We start from the raw sequence: 26,760 nt of genomic DNA on the forward strand, positions 1-26,760 counted from the left end.
GTGTACATGTTTTTCGTGTTTGGTTTATATGACCTTGACCTCATTATCCTGGATTATGTTAACCCTTTCCTCCATAGTGACGCCTTTTGACGCCACCCTCTTTACTCCATAATGACGCCTTTTGACGCCACCCTCTTTACTCCATAATGACGCCTTTTGACGCCACCCTCTTTACTCCATAATGACGCCTTTTGACGCCTGTGTAGTACCTCAGTTGAAACGCTTTGACTACAAAGTGTCTGCTGTAGACTTAATCAAATTTGTATCCAATATGAAAAGGAATATCGTAGGAATATCCGACTTCAATTTATTTGATGAATACTTTAAAGCATATTTTTAGCATTTTATTGAAAAATCCTTATATGAATCAAGTATTCAAAAAAAAAAATCAATGGAGGAAAGGGTTAAGTTTATGTGATAGTTGTAGTAAAGCTTTATATTTAGAACTATCAACATTATGTTACATAATACCAATGATAAGTAAAGAAGGTGAGATATTCCCGTGTGTGCACTCTTGTTTGTTGTTGGGTTTATGTTTTATTAAAATTAACCAATTATATTCTGTAATGTCTTGATACCATTAAAAGGAGATTTGTGTTCACTAATGAGAAAGCAAACCAAAAACATAACATAACCAAAATGAAATTAGAAAAAACTCACAGTCTTCAGTGATCGACAGTGATGTTGAAAGCTTCAGTTTACTCAAATTTAAGCAGGTTGTAAAAGAAATATGTCTGCAGAAAAATCAAAAGACCTATAATAAGTTCCTCAATTGACAAAAAAATAGTAGGATTCCATAAAACCACAGAATAAACACTTGTAGTGTACATAAACATGTGGCAGGGTTAAAGACATGTTAATTCTTCTTTTAGATTACTCAGTAATATTTAACAAATTAAATATCTACTGTACAAAGTGATCAAAGCAGAAAACAACATAAACTTATCTGTTTGTATTAACCTAAGACACTAATTTTGTCTCTTGAAGAGCCATGTTATTTTTAAAATTTGGCAAATATCATTGGATTTTGATGAAGTTCTTATGTTCTTTTTTTTATAAGATAAAAGATTTATATCTATTCTGCTTAGTTATTTATCAATTTATTAAAGAATTCAGCCAAGAATCTTGTACAGCTTCATAGTTAGTATTGTAACTTGCAAAATTTGAAAAGTATGTTCCATGATTTGCTACTAATTCCAGTGTGCCAAACAAATTGAAAATTTGGAAGTTTCCAATACTTAACCGTGTATTACATTGGAAAATTTGATTCTAATGTCCTTCCAACAAGCATATCTTTGTTCTTTTACTTTGGATACTTTCCTGTGTTGTTTTTCCTCTTGCAAACAACTTTTTTTTTATATATAATAAACAGATTATTGTCAAGGGTAGTAGGATATATCATTATGATTTACTCAAATAAATTCTAACACAATGTATGAAATTTCAGCAGCATGTCTAAACTTTGTTTCAAATTAATCATTTTGTGAAACTTTATTTTTGTCAAACCTTCATCACTTTGTCTTGGAAGCAAATCCTGGATATCAAAAATACACTTTTACAGCAGCATTGCAGTAGAGACACAGGGTTCCTCAGAACCATTTCCAATATTTGTGAATATTGATACACTCAAAATTCTTTTTTTTTCACCTAATTTCATGAATTTTATTTTATTTTTATTCCTGAATTATTTTACTTTCATTAATATTACTTTTGCTAAATCCCTGGAAGAAAATATTAAAAGTTCCTCCACATATTTAATTTTATTTGTTTACATCTAGTTGCATGCAAAATTACACCGAAATCCAAGAGATATCAACTTAGGTTTTTAAAAAAGTATTACCTGAAATATCTTGATGATCCTAACCAATTATGGAAATATAGATTCCACAACTGCAACAAGTGTATTACGATATTTCTCCACTCGAGACAGTTAAATTTTAATATTTAACGCGCGAGGCTTGCCAAGCTTTTTAAATAATTAAAATTTAACTGTTGAGAGTGGAGAAATGTCACGAGTTACAGTGGTGGAATCTGTTTCTCTAATGATTTTTATCCTTCCTTTTATTTCATCAAATGGAGTCCCATTAATTTGAAACAAAGTTTAGACATGCTGCTGAAATTTCATACATTGTGTTAGAATTTATTTGAGTAAATCATAATTATATATCCTACTACCCTTGACAATAATCTGTTTATTATATATAAAAAAAAGTTGTGTACTTTTGATGTGATGTAATCAGGCATGGTTGGGTTTTTTTATGACGTCACAATAAGAAAATTCAGAAGAAAACAAGAAAATTTAACATCACAATTAAATTTCAACCAATCATTTGCCGAGAACAGATTTTTCACTTGTGAGGAGAAATATTTTTCTCACACTGGTCAGGAAATGTGAAAATAGCACAGAAATTAGAGAAAAGTGCTTCCAAGCGAATACTACATAATATAATGGTACTATGGAGTTGTTTTTGTACATTGCATGGTACATGTTTTATAATAGTCTTGTCTTATTAATAAATATTTTTTTATATTATAGGCTAAAAAGTTGGAATTATAAGCGAAGATAACAGTAAGTAAAAGTTTATCATCAATAAACATTTAACATTTCTATTTAAATTCAACAGTTTTATTACAGTTAGATCATTTAGCAACACTTAATCAGGAATAGATTTAATATGTAAGAGTGTAAAAACATCCACAACCAATATTTTGTATCAACTTAAAGTGAAATACATTTACCAACAATATTATGTTGTATCAACTTATATAATTATATTTAAAAACATCGCAAACAATGATCCCCAAATAATATGTTGCATTGATAACTTGTTTTCCAAGTGATTCCTGAGACATTTATTGGGTGTACATCAATCACATGTCCTGTTTCATCCTATATTATCTGAAGTACATCTATATCTATCTATTCTTATATAGACTTTAACATATTCTGCAGCATAATATTTCATTATTTTTAAACCTAGCAGAAATTATACAATTCACTGATTTAAGCAGTCACCATAAAGTAACTTCAGCATGAAACAAACCTAAAGACATCATTAAAATGATGTGAAGTTTTGATTACTCCAAAGGGAAAATTAAACTTAGACTTTTGAGCTTAGATTTGTGTTATCTCGTATATAGATATTTTTGACTATGCCTAAAAAAATTCTTGTATGGCTTTTGAGCAAATATTGAATTAAATTTTTAGACATAAACTTTGAATATAATCATCCTTTTAATGGATGAAATTGATAACTTATTTGACTGGTGAAAATGCAACTGCCAACAAAAATTGTAAATCTACCTGTAAATTTAATTTGGAGTTGTCTCCCTTGAGGCCTGTAACACTATGCATAACTTTTAGGTATGAAGTCAAGTGTTAAAGATGAAGTCAGTAATTATATTGTCAATTTTGAATAAGTAAAGTACTTTAAAAAAAAATGAAAAGCATTTATATTAATGTTAGGAAATAAAGTTTAAAATTTGATTTTATGCATATAACTTATCACTAAGTGAAAAAAAAGATTTTCTTAGACATAGTATAAAAATTAAATAATGGTACTTTTCAATTTGTCACCAAGCTGTCATCAGTGGCATCTCTTCATTTAAATCTATATTTTGTGACCTTGACACACATTATTATGAGTCATCACACTGCTTATTTACATTCTGTGGAATTGGTGCTCCAGTTATTTTTTATGTCAGTTTGTGTGTTTTTGCTTTTTCATCACAGTATTACTGAAGTTAGTGACCATATATGTTCAGATGCATTATAATTCCAGCATTGTTCTATATATTTCTAGATAGTGATTATTTGACTTCCAGATTATTGTAGCCATACAATTGAGCTGTTGATTATTTTGGAAATATTTCTGGAACCATAGCATGGCAGAAGCTATTGTTGGGCCAGTCCAGAACTTACAAGTACAAGGTAATTAAACAAACCAAGGTTTAAAAACTTGCATTGTAATTAATATGTTTTCCATGTAATTTTGTTTTGCATTTTCATAGATTAATTTTCAAGATAAAGCATCAACATTGATTCCTTGGAGAATCACAGTTGAATGGAAGATCCGGAAAAAATCAATAGCACAACATCAGCTACATATAAGTTGACTAACAGGAATTATCTTGATCAGTTTGTCATCTGACGTCTGCTTGAGTCTTGTGACCGTCTGCAAAAGGTAAGAATGTTAAACCTTATGTAGTCAAAATTTACAGGTGTAAAAAAACTATAATTGGTATACATTCAACAGAAAAATTAAGTGAACAAAATTGCCAAAGAATTAATTCTGTTGAACGAGTGAGATTGGGGTGTAACAAATGACTTAAAAAAGGGGTGGTATAATGTAGAAGAAATTTGAAAGTTTGATTCAGTTCTGAAAAATTTCTTGTAGATGGCTTATTTTTGTCCTGAAGGATTTTGTATAGTAAATTATAATGAATGTGTCATATTTTTTAAAAGTTTTTTCTTAAATCTGATTTTGTATATATATGGGTTTTTTTTTCAAGTTTGACAGAACACTATTCCTACACAACATTTAATATATAAATGAAGATGTTAAATAGATATTCACCAAGGATTAAGAGAGGAGTAAGCCAGGAATATTCAAATAATATGTGTCTGCATAAATATTGGAAATCCCAACTTGATGATTCCATTTTTACGATGTTTTTGTCAGATGAGATAATCATGTAAAATAGTTTCTTTATAGCTTGTTGGCTTGTAATATTCTCGTTTTTGTCCATATGAGAAGAACCGTTTTTCTATGTTAAACAAGTCAATTTGTTTGCATTTGAGAAGGGACATGTTTATGTTACGTGATATGATCACTTAAGTGCTAAAGAAAACTTGAAATATGTTTTTCGGTCTGTGGTACCATTTGTTAGGTTGTTCTTTCGTTGGTTTGTCCCTCTGTCTGTCCCTCTTCAGGTTAGAATTTTTAATAAAGGTAATTTATGATGAAGTAAAATCCAATCAATTTGAAACTTAGTACACATGTTCCCTGTCAGTGGAAGATCCAGAAATTTTCATAAAAAGGGAGTGTGTGTTCTGACAGCCCAAATAGAAGGCCTGCTCCGGTCATGCTACAGTGATTCCTATGTAATCACACAAAAGGGTGTTCTTTTTTATTCTACTCTAAAATATTAACCCTTAAGAAAAAAGAATGTTATTGCTTGATTTTTTGTTCTGGCTTTCTATCTAGAAAATTTGTTTTCTGTTTGAAAGTATTTGGAAGTATACTTACTTATTTATATACAACCAAAATACAGAAAATGTTCAAGAATTACAGGTTTTCTTTTGGTTTTCCATTTCATATCTTATTCTCGGACCAATGTAAATTCTGTCAGATGTCCTGTAAGGCCTGTTTTCTTTGGAAGTCAGGATCTCCAGTTTATGTGACTGATGTTTTAGACTTGAGAAAGATTCTCATGAGTTTAGCATCAATATAGATCTTTCTTATCAGTTAATCAGCTCCTCAAGAATGAAGCTGTATTGAAAGATATTAATTCAGGAATAAATTTCACGAAATTACAAAAAAGAATCAATGAAAAATAAGGTGTGGAATTTGTTTCAAGAAATAAAATATTAATTCAAGTAAAACAGAATGTGTGGTTATTGGATACCAATATTGAAAGTAACAATTGTTAAATGGAACTGCAAAGCAAGAAAAACTAATCATCAATTAAAGGTTTGTCAATACATGTACACACAAAATACATCATTGGATTGGAATGTGAAGGGTGGGATACCTTTTAGTTAGTGCAAGGATGACAAACTTAATTAATAATTCAAATTCAAATTCAAATTCAATAATCAATAATATTGTTTGCATACAGATCATTGCTGACAAATATGGGATGATAATTTAATTAGAGAATACAAAACTTCATGTTATTTGTCTGAAACATGAACATTAAAGTTTAAACATGGATTTAATGTGTTAGTGTGTGCAAGACAAATGGTTTTTTTTCAGACAGACACTTGGACTAAATTAGTTTGATTAATTAATTTTGACAAAATTGTATAGACTCCGTATTTGGAAATCTGCATTGATTGACCTTAGAATGTATGCTTTTGAACTATTGATGTCATACAACAATCACTTTTCCATTGTGGCGTTTGATATTCTCTATTAGGACATCAAAATTTTACTAGGACCTTTGTGATGTCCAGTAATGACGGGTAAATAGTAATAAGGACTATACCTTTACCTGCATGCCTTCCTTTACAAATTGAAGTCACAATTCTCATTCCCATTCTCTCAATTCATCCCTACAGCATGACCCTTTTGGTGTAGCTTTGATTTGGAACTTCCATTCATTATTATCTACTAAAAAGATAATTTGTGCCATATATTTTTTTTGTAATTATTATTATCCTTTCAAGTATTATTTTTCTGTTATTATTTTAGGCAATGCTGTTTGAAATTCCACCTAAAATTTGATATCTGTTCTAGACAAAAGTAAGAATAAATTACCCTAGATAATTATATAGACAGCAAACAAACCATACAAAAATTAACAACCTTATTTATGCAAAATAACTTGGACATTTGCAGTCTGTATTTTTTTTAGATTGATTGTATTAGATTTTATTATGAAAGGATAAAGTTGAAAGATTTACTGTAATCACTTAATACTTTGGGTTCCTAATATGTTATATGATCATTTTTCCTGTAAAAAGTCCATAAAAAGATAATAGTCTGCAAAAAATATGAATTATCGATGAAGAAAGCATTTTATTGTTATTCAATAAATTCTTCATATAATAAATTGAACTTTTTCTTCTTTATATCACAGAGATATAATCTTATTATGATTTTACATTGTTCCCTAGTACAGAAATACATTTTTATGGTTACAACGTTGGTCTTGAGATTAGTGATAAAGCAAGAAATAACACAAATATATGTTATATGGTATAAGGTTGTAGTTTTTTCTTTTTATTGTGCAATATAAAAGATTTTTCATGAAAACACTCTTCATGATCATGCCTCATTTAAATTTATGTTTTGGGAGGGGAATCAATAGACTTTTTCAGCCTTCACAAAGAAGGCGAGACATTTCAGTGTGTGCACTCTTGTTTGAAAATTTGAGTTGGTTTCTGTGGCTTCATTGGAACCAATTTTGTGGATTGAGGAGAACCTTTATATTTGTTTGTTGATATTATATTCCATGGTTTTACCATAGTCTGCTCCGCATATACATTCCTTTAGAAAATTTGTATCGTTGAACATCTAAATTTGTAATTTCCCTGTACCCATGAAATCCACGAAAATTAGTATCCAACAAATATTAAGAATCTACAGTATAAAGATTTAAAGAGATGTTGGTTTGACAACTTGTCAGCTGATAGAAAATTGACAGTAACACAAAACAGTCTAACTTTTCCTTTTTGATGAATTCCTGTAACACTAAAAAGGAAGGGGAAAATGCAGAAGGCCATTTTACAGGGAGGCTGTATTTTTAAAAAGGAAGGGGAAAATGCAGAAAGCCATTTTACAGGGAGGCTGTATTTTTAAAAAGGAAGGGGAAAATGCAGAAGGCCATTTTACAGGGAGGCTGTATTTTTAAAAAGGAAGGGGGAAATGCAGAAGGCCATTTTACAGGGAGGCTGTATTTTTAAAAAGGAAGGGGAAATTTTACAGGGAGGCTGTATTTTTAAAAAGGAAGGGGAAAATGCAGAAGGCCATTTTACAGGGAGGCTGCATCAAAATACTTACAGATTTTGACATCACTGTTTTGACTTGAGTTTTTTTTAGAAAACAAAGCAAAAGTATTAACATTCAAATATATGGTGCAAAATTGTATCCCAATCTTTATTCATATGATTATTCTTTTTATCCTTGGAAGAAATCTTTTACATGTCATAGCTGCTCTGTTCAAAAGCATGTCAGAAACTACTAAGTGAAAGACCTCATCAAGTTTATCAAAAAGAACTACATGTCTTAAAAGTGAATTTACCCGTAGTTTTTCAGTTCAGGTAAAACTTTTGTAAAAAGCAAAAGGAGATGAGAAGAGGTTTTCTAAAGGATGAAGTCCTGTCTTTAAGAAATTATTTTGTTTACCGGTATGAAGCCTACCTGTAAAATTTCTGTGACTTTGCTTTAATATTGACAGTATTGTTAAAAAGAGAATCCTTTTTATGTATGCTCATGACAGCAATGACCGAAGCGAAAGAAAGCAACTATTGGTTGGCATAAAACAATGCTACTTCAAGAGAATGTCTGATAGGTTTACAAGTTCAAGGCTTTTACTTTACTTTGTAAAAATAAATTGTCTATTTGTAAATTTTCTTTAATATTTTAACTCGTCCTGAATATGCATGAAATATTTACCACTGGACGTTAAGCAACCAACAATCAATTAATATTTTAACTGAAATTTTTGTTGACAAATTTAGTTGATATGAAAAAAATTTCATAACTGGAAATTGAGATCCTCAACTCAATTTTTCAAATGAGCTGGAAAAAGATTTAAAAAAAACCAACAACGACCAAACAACAAAACAAGTCAGCATTAAAATTTCTGAGTATGCAGGGTTTTCTGTTGGTCTGTTTGTTTTAGGGAAATATTTTGTTTTTGTTTTATCTTCATGGTCACATGATTTTATGTAACGAGAAAAATGTCAAAAACTATAAGATCAAGATCACCAAACTGGACATAACCATTCCAGAGACATGTATGATCCCATGGACATTGATAAACAATGGAGATAAGAGATCAGTTGCTCATCAGTCTTTTTCTATGCTCTCTAATGAACATGATGATGAAGATCCATTTCTGTAATGTAGTCCAGTTTATACACATTGAGAACATCCAAGATTTCTACCATTACAAGAAATGTTTATTAAGATTTCAAGGCTAAATTAATTATTTATTTGCGGTTGTGGTTGATTTAGGATTGGTGTTCCTTTGATATCCACCCCATACCATCTCAGTATTCATGCACTATGATTGTAATTGTGTCTCATTTCAAGTCTCTTTTCTCAAAGGTTTATTGAAAACCAGTTGTCAAAGAGGGTGGTCTGTTGTAGATTTAGAAATAAAATAATGTTTACTTTTCTTTTTAATTGATGCCAACAACACATTCAGTAGAAAAATGCCTGAAGAATAAAATCAATATTGATATTGAGACTGAATTGTGTAGGAATTTAATTGCAGACAGAGCCAGAAACAATTACAATGAATTAAATATATAAAAATCAATAGTGACATTGGATAATTTTCAAGGAATTTTAAGAGTATTACAATCAAGTCTTGGAAAGAATTAAGGATATTATTTTTAATTAGTTTTTGATATCTTTTTTTATTTTTTTTATCTCAACCATCAAATCTTGAGGGGGGGGGGGGTGTTTTTTAAAGGGATATTGTTTTTCTTGTTTGCATGCTTTCCCTTCCTATAAACAGGATACATGGTTTCAAGAGTTTATATCAATCTCCTATGTGATATATTTGATTCTAAAGTTTCGACTAAAGTGTTCAACATTATTAACATTTGTTAACACCCTTTTAGATAAAAGGTATGTTGTTGGTGTAATGTATAACAATATTTGACCATTTGTTGTGTTCTTTTAGGTATTTATAATTATTTGGTGACTTGAGAGATGTACATTCTTGTGTTCTTAGATGTACTTTGCAGTAGTTTGGTGACTTGAGAGTTGTCCATTGTATTCCTGGATGTGCTTTGCAGTAGTTTGGTGACCTTAGAGTTGTTCATTGTGTTCTTAGATGTGCTTTGCAGTAGTTTGGTGACCTTAGAGTTGTTCATTGTGTTCTTAGATGTGCTTTGCAGTAGTTTGGTGACCTTAGAGTTGTTCATTGTGTTCTTAGATGTGCTTTGCAGTAGTTTGGTGACCTTAGAGTTGTTCATTGTGTTCTTAGATGTGCTTTGCAGTAGTTTGGTGACTTGAGTGTTGTCCATTGTATTCCTGGATGTACTTTGCAGTAATTTTGTGACCTTAGAGTAGTTCATTGTTTCCTGGATATGCTTTGTTGTGTTCCTGGATGTACATTGCAGTAATTATGGAAACTAAGAGTTGTTCATTGTGTTGCTGGGTGTACTTTGCAGAAGTTTGGTGACTTGAGGTTGTTCACTGTGTTCCTGGATGTACTTTGTAGTAATTTGGTGACTTGAGATTGTTCACTGTGTTCCTGGAAGTACTTTTTATGCCCCACCTACAATAGTAGAGGGGCATTATGTTTTCTGGTCTGTGCCTCCGTTCGTCCATTCGTCCGTTCGTTCGTCCGTTTGTTCGTCCCGCTTGAGGTTAAAGTTTTTGGTCGAGGTAGTTTTTGATGAAGTTGAAGTCCAATCAACTTGAAACTTGGTACACATGTTCCCTATGATATGATCTTTCTAATTTTAATGTCAAATTAAAGTATTGACCCCAATTTCATGTTCCACTAAACAAAGAAAAAGATAGTGTGAAGCTCAGGTTAAAGTTTTTGGTCAAGGTAGTTTTTGATGAAGTTGAAGTCCAATCAACTTGAAACTTAGTACACATGTTAACTATGATATGATCTTTCTAATTTTAATGCCAATTTTAAAGTATTGACCCCAATTTCACGGTCCAGTGAACATGTAAAATGATAGTGCGAGTGGGGCATCCGTGTACTATGGACACATTCTTGTTAGTAGTGTTGTCAAATCGTACACTTTTGCCTAACCGGTTACACCGATAATCGTTTGACCAATTAACCGGTTAACCGGTAATTCAAGTTGGTGTTTGAAAGCCTTATCAATAGAACCCTACACATAGATATAAGATGTGGTATGAGTGTCAATTTGACAACAAGTCATAAATACGCTTTTAGAATTGATGTTTTTCCTTTAGCATTATAAGGCTTGTCTGTGAGGATTCCTGACAAAGTTTGACTTTTAATAATCAAATACACCGTATCAACTATAGCATTTGCACCAACTTCTTAATCTCGTAGAATTGAATATGTCATATGTCTGAAACCTATTATTCTTTCCTTTTCTCTTGTTGTCTCTCGAAAATAATGGGGTGTGTTTCAATTTGAAATGATTAATTATAAAAAAGATGTGGTATGATTGCCAATGAGACAATTTTTCACAAGAGACCAAAATGACTCAGAAATTAACAACTATAGGTCATTGTACAGGCTGTACGACCTGTTTCTTAACTGTGTTTGCTTTTTCTTTAAGCATATTACTCGTACTTTCACATATACATTGAGTACGTTCACATTGGTTTGCATTTCACAATTTTTTAATTTAAAGAAGACTAACCCTTGCACTACGGAGGTTGCACATTTCAATTAAGGTTTACACAATATTAGATCGAAAACGAAATAATGAGTAAAATTATATCTCATTACTGATTTAAAGTTACTGTTAAAAAAACATGTTTACTGGTTATGTTTCTTAAAGATCCTGCCCCGAACTCTAATTAAATTTATGTTTTTAGGATTAACAATAGCAATCAATATACTGGACAATTTTTAAATAAAACAACTATTTAATGATTTGATTTTCAACACAAATTGATATCAAATCTATCGAAATTGAAAAAAGTCCGGTTAACCAGTTAGCGTTTTTGGTATTCGGTATTCGGTCGTTCAACACTACTTTTTAGTAATTTGGTGACTTGAGGTTGTTCATTATGTCTCGATGCACTTTGCAGTAATTTTGGGTGAGTTGGGAGTCATGCATTGTATTCCTAGATGTACTTAAGTAATAAAGGTGAATTAAGAGTTATGGATGTACTTTGCAGTGGTTTGGTGACTTGAGGTTGTTCATTGTGTTCCTGGATGTACTTTATTGTGTTCTTAGATGTACTTTGCAGTAATTAGGTGACTTGATGTTGTTCATTGTATTCCTTGATGTACTTTGCAGTAATTGTGGTGACTTGGGAGTCATGCATTGTATTCCTGGGTGTACTTGAGTAATTTGGTGAATTAAGAGTTGTTCATTGTGTTCCTAGGTGTACTTGGGTAATTTGGTTAATTAAGAGTTGTTCATTGTATTCCTGGATGTTGTTTGTAGTAACTTGGTGACTTGATGTTTTTTATTGTATTCTTGGATGTACTTTGCAGTTATTTGGTGACTTCAGAGATGTTTATTGCATTCTTGGATGTACTTTGCAGTAATTTGGTGACCTAGTAGTGCAGTTATTTGGTGATGAGCGAGTTGTATACTTGTGGTATATTCCAAGATGTACACTGAGCAATTTACTGACTAGTTGTTCATTGTATTCCATCATGTACTTGAGTAATTTGATTACTTTATACATTACATCTTTTGATGTTCTTTGCAGTTAGTTTTTGACATGAAACTTTGGCATAATATTTCTGGATGCACTTTGAAGTGATATGGTTCAGTTTTGTATGCTTTGATTAAACTATACATGTTAATACCATTGAAGTAGGATTGTGTTTAGGATTCAGTGGGAGAACTTCCCTTGAAGTAATAATTAGACAATCTGGTGAATATAACGTTGAACTGGTTGCTTGGTTTTACTTTACCATTATAAAAATATTGATCTCAGATAGCAGTCAGTGAATTATGATTTTAATCAGTAATGTCTTTATTTAATAAATCATTATTCAAAGGTGTAAGAAGACAGGTGTTCAAACAATGAACATGCATAGTCTGTGTACTACAGTTGTCTGATTCTTGGGGTAACCATTGTTACTATTTTATATATGTAATTGTCTGACTTTTTGGAAACTACTACATGTACAATGATAAAAATAGATTAAACCTAGGTTTGTTAGTTTCTATCAAACAAATGCAAATCTGATGTGAGTTTTTATAAATTATTTACCAGTAAGGTAATTTTCTCTCTCTCTGTTGATCATGTCTAGCACCTATTGTATGCCTTTGGTAAATGGAGTTGCTATCATGCAATTATCATCTATAATAGAAATAAAGTAATCACGACAGATGAACATTACTGAATAACTAAAACTGTAAACTCTATTATTCAGCTTTTTTTACATTGTATTTTTTTGTTGAGTAAAACCTATACTTTTTTATTTAATATTTTTCTGTATTTGTTCTTTTGATTTCAACATTTTCTAAATGTTAGTAAAAGTAACATTGATGATTTGACTGGTAGCAAAGGACGTAGCAAAGGACCACTAGGGATATGGCAAATATTACATATAGTTAGGTTCTGCATTTCATGAAAAAACTCATATGTCACTATTCATTGTTGTAGTTTATATGGTTTTGTGCAGATATTTGTTCTTCTGTTTTTTTGGAGTTAAATAGCATATAGTTGTCTCATTTTCAATCATGCTTTAAATTGGAACTAATGATCTATGGGTTGGTGTTGATCTATCTTCAGTTTTCAATGTTTTGTTATTGTTTTTATGCCCCACCTAAGATAGTAGAGGGGCATTATGTTTTCTAGTCTGTGGGTCTGTTCGTCTGTCCGTCTGTCCGTCCCGCTTTAGGTTAAAGTTTTTGGTCAAGGAAGTTTTTGATGGTGTTGTTGTCCAATCAACTTGAAACTTAGTACACATGTTCCCTATGACATGATTTTTCTAATTTTAATGCCAAATTAGAGTTTTGACCCCAATTTCACGGCCCACTGATCACAGAAATGATAGTGTGAGTGGTGCATCTGTGTACTTGGGACACATTCTTGTTTTATTTCATGGTTTTTCTAAGAGATGAAGCAGAAATCTAATGAAAAAATATACAAATTTTCTTCAAGAATAGACAGAGTTAATGAATACTATTTTTTTTGTAATCTGTTTATGTTTGACAAAAAAATAGATTGAGACATCCAACTAGAGACTACATTTATACAGTTCCAAATACTGTTTTACTCTTGGAAATTTATTCCATTACATCTCCTTTAGGAATTCTAATTGACTTCTGATTTTAAACCACTATTTCTGATACGTTTTACACCATCCATTAACTAATGTTGTTCTATTGACTGACAGAAAATGTTGGTAAAATGGAATAGACCGGATGTTTTCTTTTGACAGAATTACACCTGATTATCTGTCTGATGACCAGTAACAAGGAGATAATTGTTGCTGTCGCCCTAAGATCAATATATTTAATTATTACCTGGGTCATATCAGTTCATGGTATCAGAGATTATGGATTTAAAAATTACATTTACCTTATAATAGAGATAAAAGCAGAACAATTTGTCCATGTTTTATTGATTATGTTATTTTACATGGATTTTTCCATGGGATACTTTTGATATGACATGCATGTTATGTAACTTTATTGCCTCACCTGTAGCTAAAGCAATTAAAAGAAACATGTATTTTCTGGAAGTGAAGTCAGTTTAAATAATTGAAATATCTTGATATATTATTTATACCTGCCAAGTGGATTTTTTGTAAATAGTAAATGTCTGTTTAAGTCCTCTTGTACTTGTTCTGAACTTGCCTAAAATATCTGCTACTGGATATAATGCAAACAGCAATCAATCAATCAACCTTGTTAGTTACTTTGATATGAAGAGAACATAAAGACATGTTATTTGTTAAGAAAAAACTTTTATACAGAATACAGTCCGATAACTGTACAGTAATGTGATATGTACCTTGGTTTTATAAGCTTTATGTGTTATACTGGTATCTACTATCTAGGTAAATGCATGTGTTATACTGGTATCTACTATCTAGATAAATGTATGTGTTATACTGGTATCTACTATCTAGGTAAATGTATGTGTTATACTGGTATCTACTATCTAGGTAAATGTATGTGTTATACTGGTATCTACTATCTAGGTAAATGTATGTGTTCTACTGGTATCTACTATCTAGGTAAATGTATGTGTTCTACTGGTATCTACTATCTAGGTAAATGTATGTGTTCTACTGGTATCTACTATCTAGATAAATGTATGTGTTCTACTGGTATCTACTATCTAGATAAATGCTAGGTAAATGTATGTGTTCTACTGGTATCTACTATCTAGATAAATGCTAGGTAAATGTATGTGTTCTACTGGTATCTACTATCTAGATAAATGCTAGGTAAATGTATGTGTTCTACTGGTATCTACTATCTAGATAAATGTATGTGTTCTACTGGTATCTACTATCTAGATAAATGTATGTGTTCTACTGGTATCTACTATCTAGATAAATGTATGTGTTCTACTGGTATCTACTATCTAGGTAAATGTATGTGTTCTACTGGTATCTACTATCTAGGTAAATGTATGTGTTCTACTGGTATCTACTATCTAGATAAATGTATGTGTTCTACTGGTATCTACTATCTAGATAAATGTATGTGTTCTACTGGTATCTACTATCTAGGTAAATGTATGTGTTCTACTGGTATCTACTATCTAGATAAATGTATGTGTTCTACTGGTATCTACTATCTAGATAAATGTATGTGTTATACTGGTATCTACTATCTAGATAAATGTATGTGTTCTACTGGTATCTACTATCTAGATAAATGTATGTGTTATACTGGTATCATCTACTATCTAGATAAATGTATGTGTTATACTGGTATCTACTATCTAGATAAATGCTATATGAGCTGTGTCAGATAGAAAACAACCTTATGCAAGTGAACATATATATATATATATATATACATGTATAAGACTAAGATTGGTTTAACATATATATATATATATATATAATAATATTTTTAAATTTGCAAACTACATTTCACATCAAATAATAACAGTTCGTTAAAATATTGTCACTAGCGCTTTCATGCCTTCTGGCAATCTTCAGGCGACGTTTTAACAATGTCCTTGACGACACTGCCGTTGGTAACGTTTATTACGTTACAATAACGATAAGGGGAGATAAATCAAACGTGTTTAAGTAGATCCGTTTAATTTTGGCTGAAAGTCCTATATATTACCGAGACAAAATTCAGGAACAGCTCAATGATAAACAATATTATCGGGAACTCAACGACAATATGGAAAAGAAAACTAAGAGAAATATAAACAAACTTATTTCAAAATTTCCTCATTGTACTACTGAAAAGGAAGTTGACTATCTTACAAAATTTGAGGTAAAGACAAGCAACTTTTATGGACTACCTAAAATCCACAAAAGTAAGGAAGTAGAAACAGCAGTTCAACAACAAAATTGCGCATATATCGAAATAAATTCACCAAAAGATTTAAAATTTCGGCCTATTGTTGCTGGACCGCAGTGTCCAACTCATAGATTGAGCCATTTCATTGACCTAATTTTGAAACCTTTATGCCAATATGTACCTAGTTTTATCCGTGATAATTTTGATTTTTTAAATCATTTACCAGCCGAAGTCAAAGAAGATGCAATATTGGTAAGCTTCGACGTAACAAGTCTTTACACCAATATACCGCACAAACTAGGATTAGATGCTGTAAAATTTTGGCTAGAGTCATATAGGCACATTATCGACCAAAGATTTTCGAATAATTTTTTGTTGGAGGGATTGAAAATCATACTAGATAATAACACCTTTTTCTTTGATGGAAAATATTATCTACAGATCTCTGGTACAGCTATGGGAACAAAAGTTGCTCCCACATACGCAACTCTCGTGATGGGATTTCTGGAGGATAAAATGTATCAACAAGTTGAAAGTGAATTTGATACAGCTTTTAAAGTGTACGTAAAATCGGAATGGAAGCGATTCTTAGACGACTGTTTTATCATTTTAAACAAAAGTCACAATTTAGAGAAGTTTCATAGTCTGATAAACACATTACATCCTTCGATTAAATTTACCATCGAATCTAGCGAACAAAGACTGCCATTTCTAGATATTTTAATATTAAAGAATGGAACAACCTTAACCACAGATATATATTATAAGAAGACGGACACCCACCAATACCTGAATTTTCATTCATGCCATCCTTCACATACGAAAAGAAACATCCCGTTTTGTCTAGCACGACGTGTATGTACAATTGTGAGTGATGATTTCACGAAGGAATTACGTTTGAATGAACTGAAGGTGTTTTTGAAAGAACAAAACTATCCAAACCCACTAATAGAAAAGGGAATAGAAAAGGCAAAAGCTATACCAATGACGGAACTCAGGTCCACAGCACGCAAAGAGAGTAATACAGAACTTATCCCGTTTGTTAGCACTCATAACCCGTACAATCCTGACATATTCAACGTCATAAAAGCAAATTTGCCAGTTTTACAAAAAACGAAAAAATTAAAAAAGCTTTTCCCTACAGAAAAATTCCTGAAAAGTAAAAGACAGCCTTTAAATCTTAAAAAGATTTTAACAAGGGCTAAGTTTTATGACCCAAATGGAATACAATACAACGTTTCAAAATGTAATGACCCTAGATGTGGTCTTTGTGAATACATGGCAACCGGCCCGCAAATAACATTGAAAAACGGCCAAACCATTATTCCAAATGCAGACATGAATTGCAAAACGGTAAACCTTATTTACTGTATTGTATGCAGCACTTGCAAGGAATGGTACATAGGACAGACTGGTAACTCAATTTGTCAAAGAGTTCGTGTTCACAGACAACAGATACGAGATCCATCCACACGAATGCAAGATGTGAGCGAACATTTCGAAACGTGCAGTAGTGGAAAATTTACCGTATATCCGTTCTATAAAATGAACGAATCGAACAAATATAAAAGACTGGCAAAGGAAGCACACTTTATAAAGGACTTTCAGCCAAAATTAAACGGATCTACTTAAACACGTTTGATTTATCTCCCCTTATCGTTATTGTAACGTAATAAACGTTACCAACGGCAGTGTCGTCAAGGACATTGTTAAAACGTCGCCTGAAGATTGCCAGAAGGCATGAAAGCGCTAGTGACAATATTTTAACGAACTGTTATTATTTGATGTGAAATGTAGTTTGCAAATTTAAAAATATTATTATATACATTCTGTACACCGTGTTTATTTACTTTTGCTATATATATATATATATACAACTCGTCTAAACATCAACCCAACAATGTTAGATCTGTAAATTTGCTTTCGCAAATTTTTTTTTAATTTTTTTTTTTACTGCAGCTGCCCTATTTGAGCAGTCAAATTGCATTGACCGTATATTCATATGTGATATACAGTCACTGACCGTATATGACCTTGTTTATGACGTTGACAATATGTTTCCGTAGAGTTTTATTTATGACGTCAATAAAACATACAGGTTTGCGGAAAATTCCATTGAAAATTAAGAAATTATGTTTTTTACCCTAAATGTTTCTTTTAGAACAGTTATAAGAGTTGCACAGCCTCGCTTTCTACCTGTTTCTAATTCTTGTACAAATAACATTGATATTTCGTGACAATGTATGGTTATTCTATATATATAAGTCTAAAATTGGTTTTGGAACATTAAAATACGATATAAAAGATGAATTTTGGTCTGTTTAATAAGTTTTTTTTATCAACTCAATTTGGAAACAGTTACAGACTTTGCATACAGACTTTTTTCCAACCCAAAATAAGTTAACAAATTCATTAATAATGGCAAATATTCATTTGCATAAGGTTGATGTAAGTTAACAAATTCATTAATAATGGCAAATATTCATTTGCATAAGGTTGATGTCTATCCTAGGCAGCTCATATGTTACTTTTAGGCTAAGTGTTAGTTGACTTAATTCTCAGTTTTTTTCCTAGTATAGAACTAAAGAAATACTGAAAATAGTTCAGAATATCAGGTAATAACTTGTATGAAGAAATGATTATATATAATGTAAGTGTGACAATACAGATTGAAACAGAATAAGTTACGTAATCATTATATTCGTTAGTATGGCTATAGTGTATTTCCCTCAGTGGTCTGTTCTATCGGAAGTAATCAATATAAGGTTAGCCGTGATATGCAGCTGAGTATGGTGCTGTTTTCTAATTAGCTATATTGAAAATTTTCAGCTTTATGTTTGGAACTGTGTTACATAAACAAGATATAAAGCCTTTTATGACCCCTCCCTTAAGTTAATCAAGTAGGAATTAGGTTGATTTGAATGCATATATATATATACTTTCTTTTTGCACTGACAAAAAGAGTTAGCTCTTCAATTAAACAAAAAAAAACATTCATTAGGAAGAGAAGTCTGAAAAATACATTCATTACGAAGACGGGACTGAGAGATATGTTTCCTGTTTGAATGTAAGAATACACATAATTTACATCTGCTTTTTAGAAACAAATTGACCTACATTCATGAGTACATAATACAAGAAGGGCACCTGTCTAGAAAATAGAATTAAAAGTTGTTGTTCTTTACAATCTGTTTTGATAAGGCCGATAATCTTATGTTTCTGGATGCACCTTTGATTTAAAACAACATACTTTTAGATGATATATCATAATTCCATACTTTAAAGAGTAAGGATTATTCTAATTAAAGATGAGAAGCCTTTAAATAATAAATATAGCTAAAGTCATATCTTCTGGCAATTAAATTCCCTCAAAGAGGAAAAACAATAGAATTTTTAATATTAAAAATTTTCATTGTTCTTATTTTCTTCTTTTTATGTACTTTATATTTCTATACAGTAAAACTTTTGCTTTGAAAATGATTTGAAACTGGAACCACTCATGTTGGAATTGACATTTGCTGCAGGAAAGTTCAGAGCATTACTCATTAGATTGCATAAATCTGTCTATAGACAGCCCACATGATATGTATAGCTAAAGAGATGAAAGAAATGTATCAGCATGCCTTAATAATCCCTAATTATACATGCAGTTTGTATAATATGCAATTCAATCAGTATATGGAATAACTTTGTGAAATTAGTAGAGAACACGTCAGGGTTCATATTTTCATGGCAATAGAGTGCTATTATTCAACTTAAAAATTGCTCAAATTTGATGTTTATTTATAAAAACCGTTTTTGATAAAGGAATTAAAATTTCAAATAAACAGACTATCATTTGATGTCTGGTTTGGAGTTGTTTCATTGGCTATTATACCACATCTTATTATTTTTACATGTACACCATATAGTTCAACACTTTTGGTTATAACACCATGTTCCAACATTTATGAGCCAAAATGATCCACCATACAAGATCTACTAAGTTATATTGTTTAAATCCTTGGACAACTCTGTATAGAACTTATGCAGCAGGCATAAATCAACATATTAAAAAAACCTCCTTTAAACAGTAAAAGTACTAAGCAACACATAAGAAACAGAATATTTTTTTTATTCATGAACAATATTCTAGTCATTATTGTTGAAGAGTCAGGCCATAGTCAAAAATGCACATTTATCAAGGTCCAGCTCTAAACAAAAAAATTAGAGTCTCTTGTTATCCTTTTATGTTATTGTTTGCAGCCTAAGAAATTTAAGAAAAAGTGCTTGGCCAGAATTTTCATTATATTTATTCACAAAACAAACAAATTTGAATAAAAATGTATCTAGTATTAATTTATTCAAACATTTGACATAGGATCTGAAATATTCCTGTAAATGAACTTTTTAATGCTATAAATATTTTTTTTTTACATATTTTCAGTTTCATTCCCTTTAATGGAAGGATCAATACTATGATGCAATTTTGTGCATTTACTGCTTCATTTATTTTGCAATCTTGATGCAGTCTTCACAATGGAGAGATACTCAAATTGTATTCACGACTAAATTAGAATAATGTTTTATAAAATTTCAAGCTTGCAGCTATCGATTTGTCATGTGTCCAGGGGATTGACATTTCTCAACACTAATGATTTGTTGCCAGCAATCTACTTTTGTTTTGTCGGAGGATTTTAGATATTTTAAGTCATTTGCAGTTGTTGGTGTCAAATACAATTCCAATTTCTTTTCACTTGACAAACAGTATAGGTTCTCTTTCCTTATTGTCAGTTTTCTTTTTATTGAAGGTGATGATCCTATCTTCCAATACAATTTGCAGTGGCAGCCATTTTAGATATCTCAGTGGCTTTTAAATAACAAATTTTGCTATAAATCTAGGGTTATACCAGCAATCTGGTAAAAATTTGGATGAATTCAGCAAAGACTTAAGAAGTCTGCCTCTTTGTTTTTATGCCAGATAGAGTAGGCAGACAATCCCTTTAAAGTTGCCATTTTTCACTGGTTACAAATTTCTAATTCTGAAATTAAATCTGCAGAACAAAAAGAAATTGTTTTTAGATGATTTGACATGCTGAAATTATGAAATTACAGTCCACCAACTTACCTCTGAACTTATGAAAGATCAATGGAGCAAAATAATATTTCATATACTAGCTACCCTCGAACTTCAATTTAGGTTAAAAGGAATGGTCAACATTCATTTACATGACAAAACAAATTTCTTTTTACTGTATGTCACAGGGTTATATGGCCACTTGATCTTTGTAAATAGGGCGTTGAATATGTGACGAAACATAATGTTGCAAACCATTTATTTCACACTGAAAGTACATAATTATAATAAACATTTATTTCAAATGTTAACTTGAAGTTTCCTTATAAATTAAACTATGTATTGGATATAAGTACATGCATGATAAGGTCTAAAAGAAAATGTGCTTACCTGAAAGTAGGGAAAAAGTTAGTTCTCCCTTATGTAGCGTGCGTGCTAAAGTGTGTGAAACTCGCACTAGTACTAGTTCACCGTATATATAGTGCTAGAAAAAGTGGTGGGGTTGCATGCATAATAACTTCGTGCAGAGTAGTATATAGAATAAAGTCTTTTTCTAACTCTTTGTCAATGAATGAATGAATGAATTAATGAATGAATGAATGCATGAATGAACATAGTAAATATATAGTACACACAACATATAGTGTAGTACTAGTATATAACTGTACTCTAATAAATAGCTACGGTGACATGTATTCAAAGATTATTTACTGTTGTTTTGGATTCCTAAGAATACTATCTTCATATTTAAAACAAGAAGTTATATATTGATAATTGTGAAAGACTTTAAATATTGATCTGGTCTTGATAAGAAATGTCTTCCTTTAAATATGAGCTGGTACTTTAGTTCTCAGCTTTCTGAAGCTTAATCAAATATCCCCAATAACAATTGAAGCTAGAGGTAATTATTGAAACCATAATTTTACATCTGCCAAGAGTTGATATTTGACATCTGCTAGCAGAATGAGCGTAACTTGTGTCCACTATTGTTTGTATGGCATTACATTATGCTGAACTTCCTGTTTGAGTATATAAGTGGCTTTGATTTAAAAAAAAAAAAAAAAAAAAAAGACTTTATTTTTAGTCCTTGCATGTCAATATATTTCTAGCTCATTTGATCCTGCTGTGTCAAACTTAAATTGTTGAAAATGATTAGAATGGATTACATTTAATACTTTGTAATCATTATTTTTAAAAATAATTATATTTGAATACGTCTGATTCTTTGTAGTCAGTACTAAAATGATTATAATATATTAATCCTAAATGTAATAATCAGTTTGTAAGTAAGAAGAATTGACTACTATGGATTCATTTATTTTTCGTGGGTATCAATTTTTGTGGATTGCTAAAACCTTGCATTTTCGTGGATATTTAGGTTTTGCCAATCTCTGTATATACAAAGCCTATTGAAAATATGTTATTTGTTGAACATTAGAATTTGTGGTTCACCTGTTCCAACAAAACCCAAGAAAACTGATATTCAACGAATGATAAATCCACAATATATCATTTATTTGTAATCAGAAGATAATGGCTAAATGAAGATATTATGATTAGTGATTTGACTTCAAATGTTAATAAGGGAATATGTTTAGAGATATACCTGGAAAGGTCCTCACATGACATTATTGTCATTTTACCTTCTTTAGCTATTCATGTACTAGTTTAAGTAAATTATTTTGCAATCGTCTTAGATGAATGATGATTAAGATAATTCATAAGTGTCTAAAGTGATAATAAGCTTGACTTTCCAGAAAAGAATATGTGTCTGATTTCCATGGAAACAAATTAAGTCATTTTGTGTTATTTTGTTGATAATTCAAGCATCAAATGACAGGATGGTAAATTGTCTGGGAGCTTTGGAAATCAATTTTTACTTGTCTAATATGTCACTGCAGTCTGCATAGTATTTATTAAACGTACTTGGAGATTCCTATATCTTCAAAATGTTTTCCATCTTATATACAGGAGAATCACAGAGATCAAAGTATTTCAGAATAATAATTTTCAAAGTTTTAGGAAACATTTGGTTAAATATAATAGTAAGAGAATGTTTCTAACCAGTCTTTAAGAAAACCTGCTTTTTAAAATTAGGATATTCCTCACAAAAACACCCCAGCCTGCTTTGTGAATTTCATCTGTATCAACCAAGAACATTTTGCTTTGTGACTTTCTGTTGTATCATAACCTTACAGTACCCTGCTTAGTGACTGCCATTTGTATCATCACCTTATCACACCTTGAGTTGTGATTTTTCAGCTGTATCCTACTCTAAGAAAACCCTGCCATATGACTTTCATGTATGCTTAAACCTTACAACATTTTGGTTTGTTACTTCCAGTGGTATCCTCACAATAAGAATCATGCATTGCCATTGTGACTGTCAGCTGTTATCCTCACCTAGGAATACCCTGCTTTGTGACTTTTAGATGTTCCTTAACCTTGTGACACCCTTTGTATATGATTTTCAGCAAAACCATTTCAAAAGACATCCTTTGATCTTCTTATGTTCCTCAACCTTAAGACACTCTGTTCTATTAGGGGTCATCCATAATTGTCAACCATTTTCCAAAGTGTACAAAACGTACACTTTTTCAGACCCCCCACCCTCCCTCAAAAAGTGTACATCAACCATTTTCAGATTTCAAGAGAGGAATCAATCATTCTTAATAAAAAGAAGATCCTGTTTATTATATTTTAGTTTAATATAGCAATTTGCATTGAAAACAAACTAAAACATATCTGACTGTTTTATTTGATGACATCTATCTGTGATGCTTGTGTTTTGTTAGAATAAAGAGTTCAAAGATTAAAAATTGACAATAGGGGGTACTGAGAAATGCTTGAAAACTTTTTGTTTAAAATATTTTACAAGTTTACATTTTTGAAAGATTTAGTTTTCATATGATTTGATCTTTTAATCGTTCAATCCGGATTGAGGAGAATTATGATATCGAAATAAATATCATCAAGGGAAAATAATGAAGAAGAAATAAGAAGAGAAACACACCCAAGCCAATTCTCGATTTTATACATCGACCTTCCCTACGGAAACGAAATAAATTCTGGAAATAAAAAAATAAGCGTACGGTAAAAATGTTGATTTTTTAACCCCCTCCCCCCAAGTGTACGTTTTGTACACTTTGGAAAATGGTTGACAATTATGGATGACCCCTTATCTTAAGCTGTTCTTCAACATAAAGACATCCTTTGATCTTCTAATGTTCCTCAACCTTAAGACACTCTGTTCTTTTATCTTAAGCTGTTCTTCAACATAAAGACATCCTTTGATCTTCTAATGTTCCTCAACCTTAAGACACTCTGTTCTATTATCTTTTAAGCTGTTCTTCAACATAAAGACATCCTTTGCTATGATCTTCAGCTGTTCCTCAACCTTAAGACACTCTGTTCTTTTATCTTAAGCTGTTCTTCAACATAAAGACATCCTTTGCTATGATCTTCAGCTGTTCCTCAACCTTAAGACACTCTGTTCTTTTATCTTAAGCTGTTCTTCAACATAAAGACATCCTTTGCTATGATCTTCAGCTGTTCCTCAACCTTAAGACACTCTGTTCTTTTATCTTAAGCTGTTCTTCAACATAAAGACATCCTTTGCTATGATCTTCAGCTGTTCCTCAACCTCAAGGAAGTTCGCTTGTCATATTTTGAAATTTTTGTCAGATTTTCAGAATCCTTTGGTGTAATCCATGTGAATGCCTTAAAAAATTGGCTCATTGACCCCCATTTTTCTTTTTATAAATCTTTTACATGCTTCATTATAAGCCATATATATATAATTATGTAAAAGTGTTATAAAAATGTTGTTATTTTTTAATAGTTTTTGAGAAATTTAAATGATAAAGCTATGAAAAATCAAGAGAGAACATGTTTCCGCCAAAAATTCAATGGCTTATATCTCAAGAACAAGCACATTGACACATTATTTTTAGCTCACCTGGCCTAAAAGGCAAAGTGAGCTTTTCTCATCACTTGGCGTCCGGCGTCCATCGCCGTCCGTTGTCCGTCGTCGTCGTTAACTTTTACAAAAATCTTCTCCTCTGAAACGGCTGGGCAAAATTAAACCAAACTTGGCCACAATCATCATTGGGGTATCTAGTTTAAAAAATGTGTCCGGTGACCCGGCCAACCAAGATGGCCGCCATGGCTAAAAATAGAACATAGGGGTAAAATGCAGTTTTAGGCTTATAACTCAAAAACCAAAGCATTTAGAGCAAATTTGACAGGGGAAGAATAGTTAAACAGCTGAAGATCTATCTGCCCTGAAATTTTCAGATGAATCGGATAACCCGTTGTTGGGTTGCTGCCCCTGAATTAGTAATTTTAAGGAAATTTTGCTGTTTTTGGGTATTATCTTGAATATTATTATAGATAGATTTAAAACAGTAAACAGCAATAATGTTCAGCAAAGTAAGATTTACAAATAAGTCATCATGACTGAAATGGTCAGGTGACCCCTTTAGGAGTTATTGCCCTTTATAGTCAATTTTTAACCATTTTTCGTAAATCTTAGTAATATTTTACAAAAATCTTCTCTTCTGAAACTATTGGGCCAAATTAATCCAAACTTGGCCACAATCATCTTTTGGGTTAGTAGTTTGAAAAATGTGTCCGGTGACCCGGCCATCCAACCAAGATGGCCGCCATGGCTAAAAATAGAACATGGGGTAAAATGCAGTTTTTGGCTTATAACTCAAAACCCAAAGCATTTAGAGCAAATCTGACGGGTAAAACTGTTTATCAGTTCAAGATCTATCTGCCCTGAAATTTTCAGATGAATCGGACAACCCGTTGTTGGGTTGCTGGCCCTGAATTAGTAATTTTAAGGAAATTTTGCTCTTTTTGGTTATTATCTTGAATATTATTATATACAAAGATAAACTATAAACAGCAATAATGTTCAGCAAAGTAAGATTTACAAATAAGTCAACATGACTGAAATGATCAGTTGACACCTTTAGGAGTTATTGCCCTTTATAGTCAATTTTTAACCATTTTTCGTAAATCTTAGTAATCTTTTACAAAAATCTTCTCCTCTGAAACTACCAGGCCAAATTAATCCAAACTTGGCCACAGTCATCTTTTGGGTTAGTAGTTTGAAAAATGTGTCCCGTGACCCGGCCACCCAACCAAGATGGCCGCCATGGCTAAAAATAGAACATGGGGTAAAATGCAGTTTTTGGCTTATAACTCAAAACCCAAAGCATTTAGAGCAAATCTGACATGGGGTAAAATTGTTTATCAGATCAACATTTATCTGCTCTGAAATTTTTAGATGAATCGGAAAACCCGTTGTTGGGTTGCTGACCCTGAATTGTTAGTTTTAAGGAAATTTTGCTGTTTTTGGTCATTATCTTGAATATTATTATTGATAGAGATAAACTGTAAACAACAATAATGTTCAGCAAAGTAAGATTTACAAATAAGTCAACATGACCGAAATGGTCAATTGACCTCCTTAGGAGTTATTATTCTTTATAGTCAATTTTTAACAATTTTCATAAAATTTGTTAATTTTTACTAACATTTTCCACTGAAACTAATGGGCCAAGTTCATTATAGATAGAGATAATTTTAAGCAGCACGAATGTTCAGTAAAGTAAGATGTACAAATACATTACCATCACCAAAACACAATTTTGTCATGAATCCA

At 31.4% G+C, this 26,760-nt stretch overlaps 1 protein-coding gene across 12 annotated transcripts in view; it reads left to right on the forward strand.

Moving 5' to 3' along the window:
- LOC139513040 (microtubule-associated protein 2-like) overlaps window positions 1-26,760 on the forward strand; it is a 117,373-nt gene that overhangs the window by 9,373 nt on the left and 81,240 nt on the right. For 10 of the 12 annotated variants that reach the window (XM_071301132.1, XM_071301128.1, XM_071301134.1 and 7 more), the window contains exons 2-3: window positions 2,537-2,569; window positions 3,826-3,931. The gene's annotated coding sequence lies outside the window, so the exon portion shown is untranslated. Of the gene's footprint in view, window positions 1-2,536; window positions 2,570-3,825; window positions 3,932-4,011; window positions 4,185-26,760 lie in introns of those variants that run through there. The other 2 variants (XM_071301130.1, XM_071301138.1) reach the window with 1 other exon arrangement.

This window comes from Mytilus edulis, chromosome 2 (assembly GCF_963676685.1).
Source record: "Mytilus edulis chromosome 2, xbMytEdul2.2, whole genome shotgun sequence".
In the NCBI taxonomy this organism is placed as follows: Eukaryota; Metazoa; Mollusca; class Bivalvia; order Mytilida; family Mytilidae; genus Mytilus; species Mytilus edulis.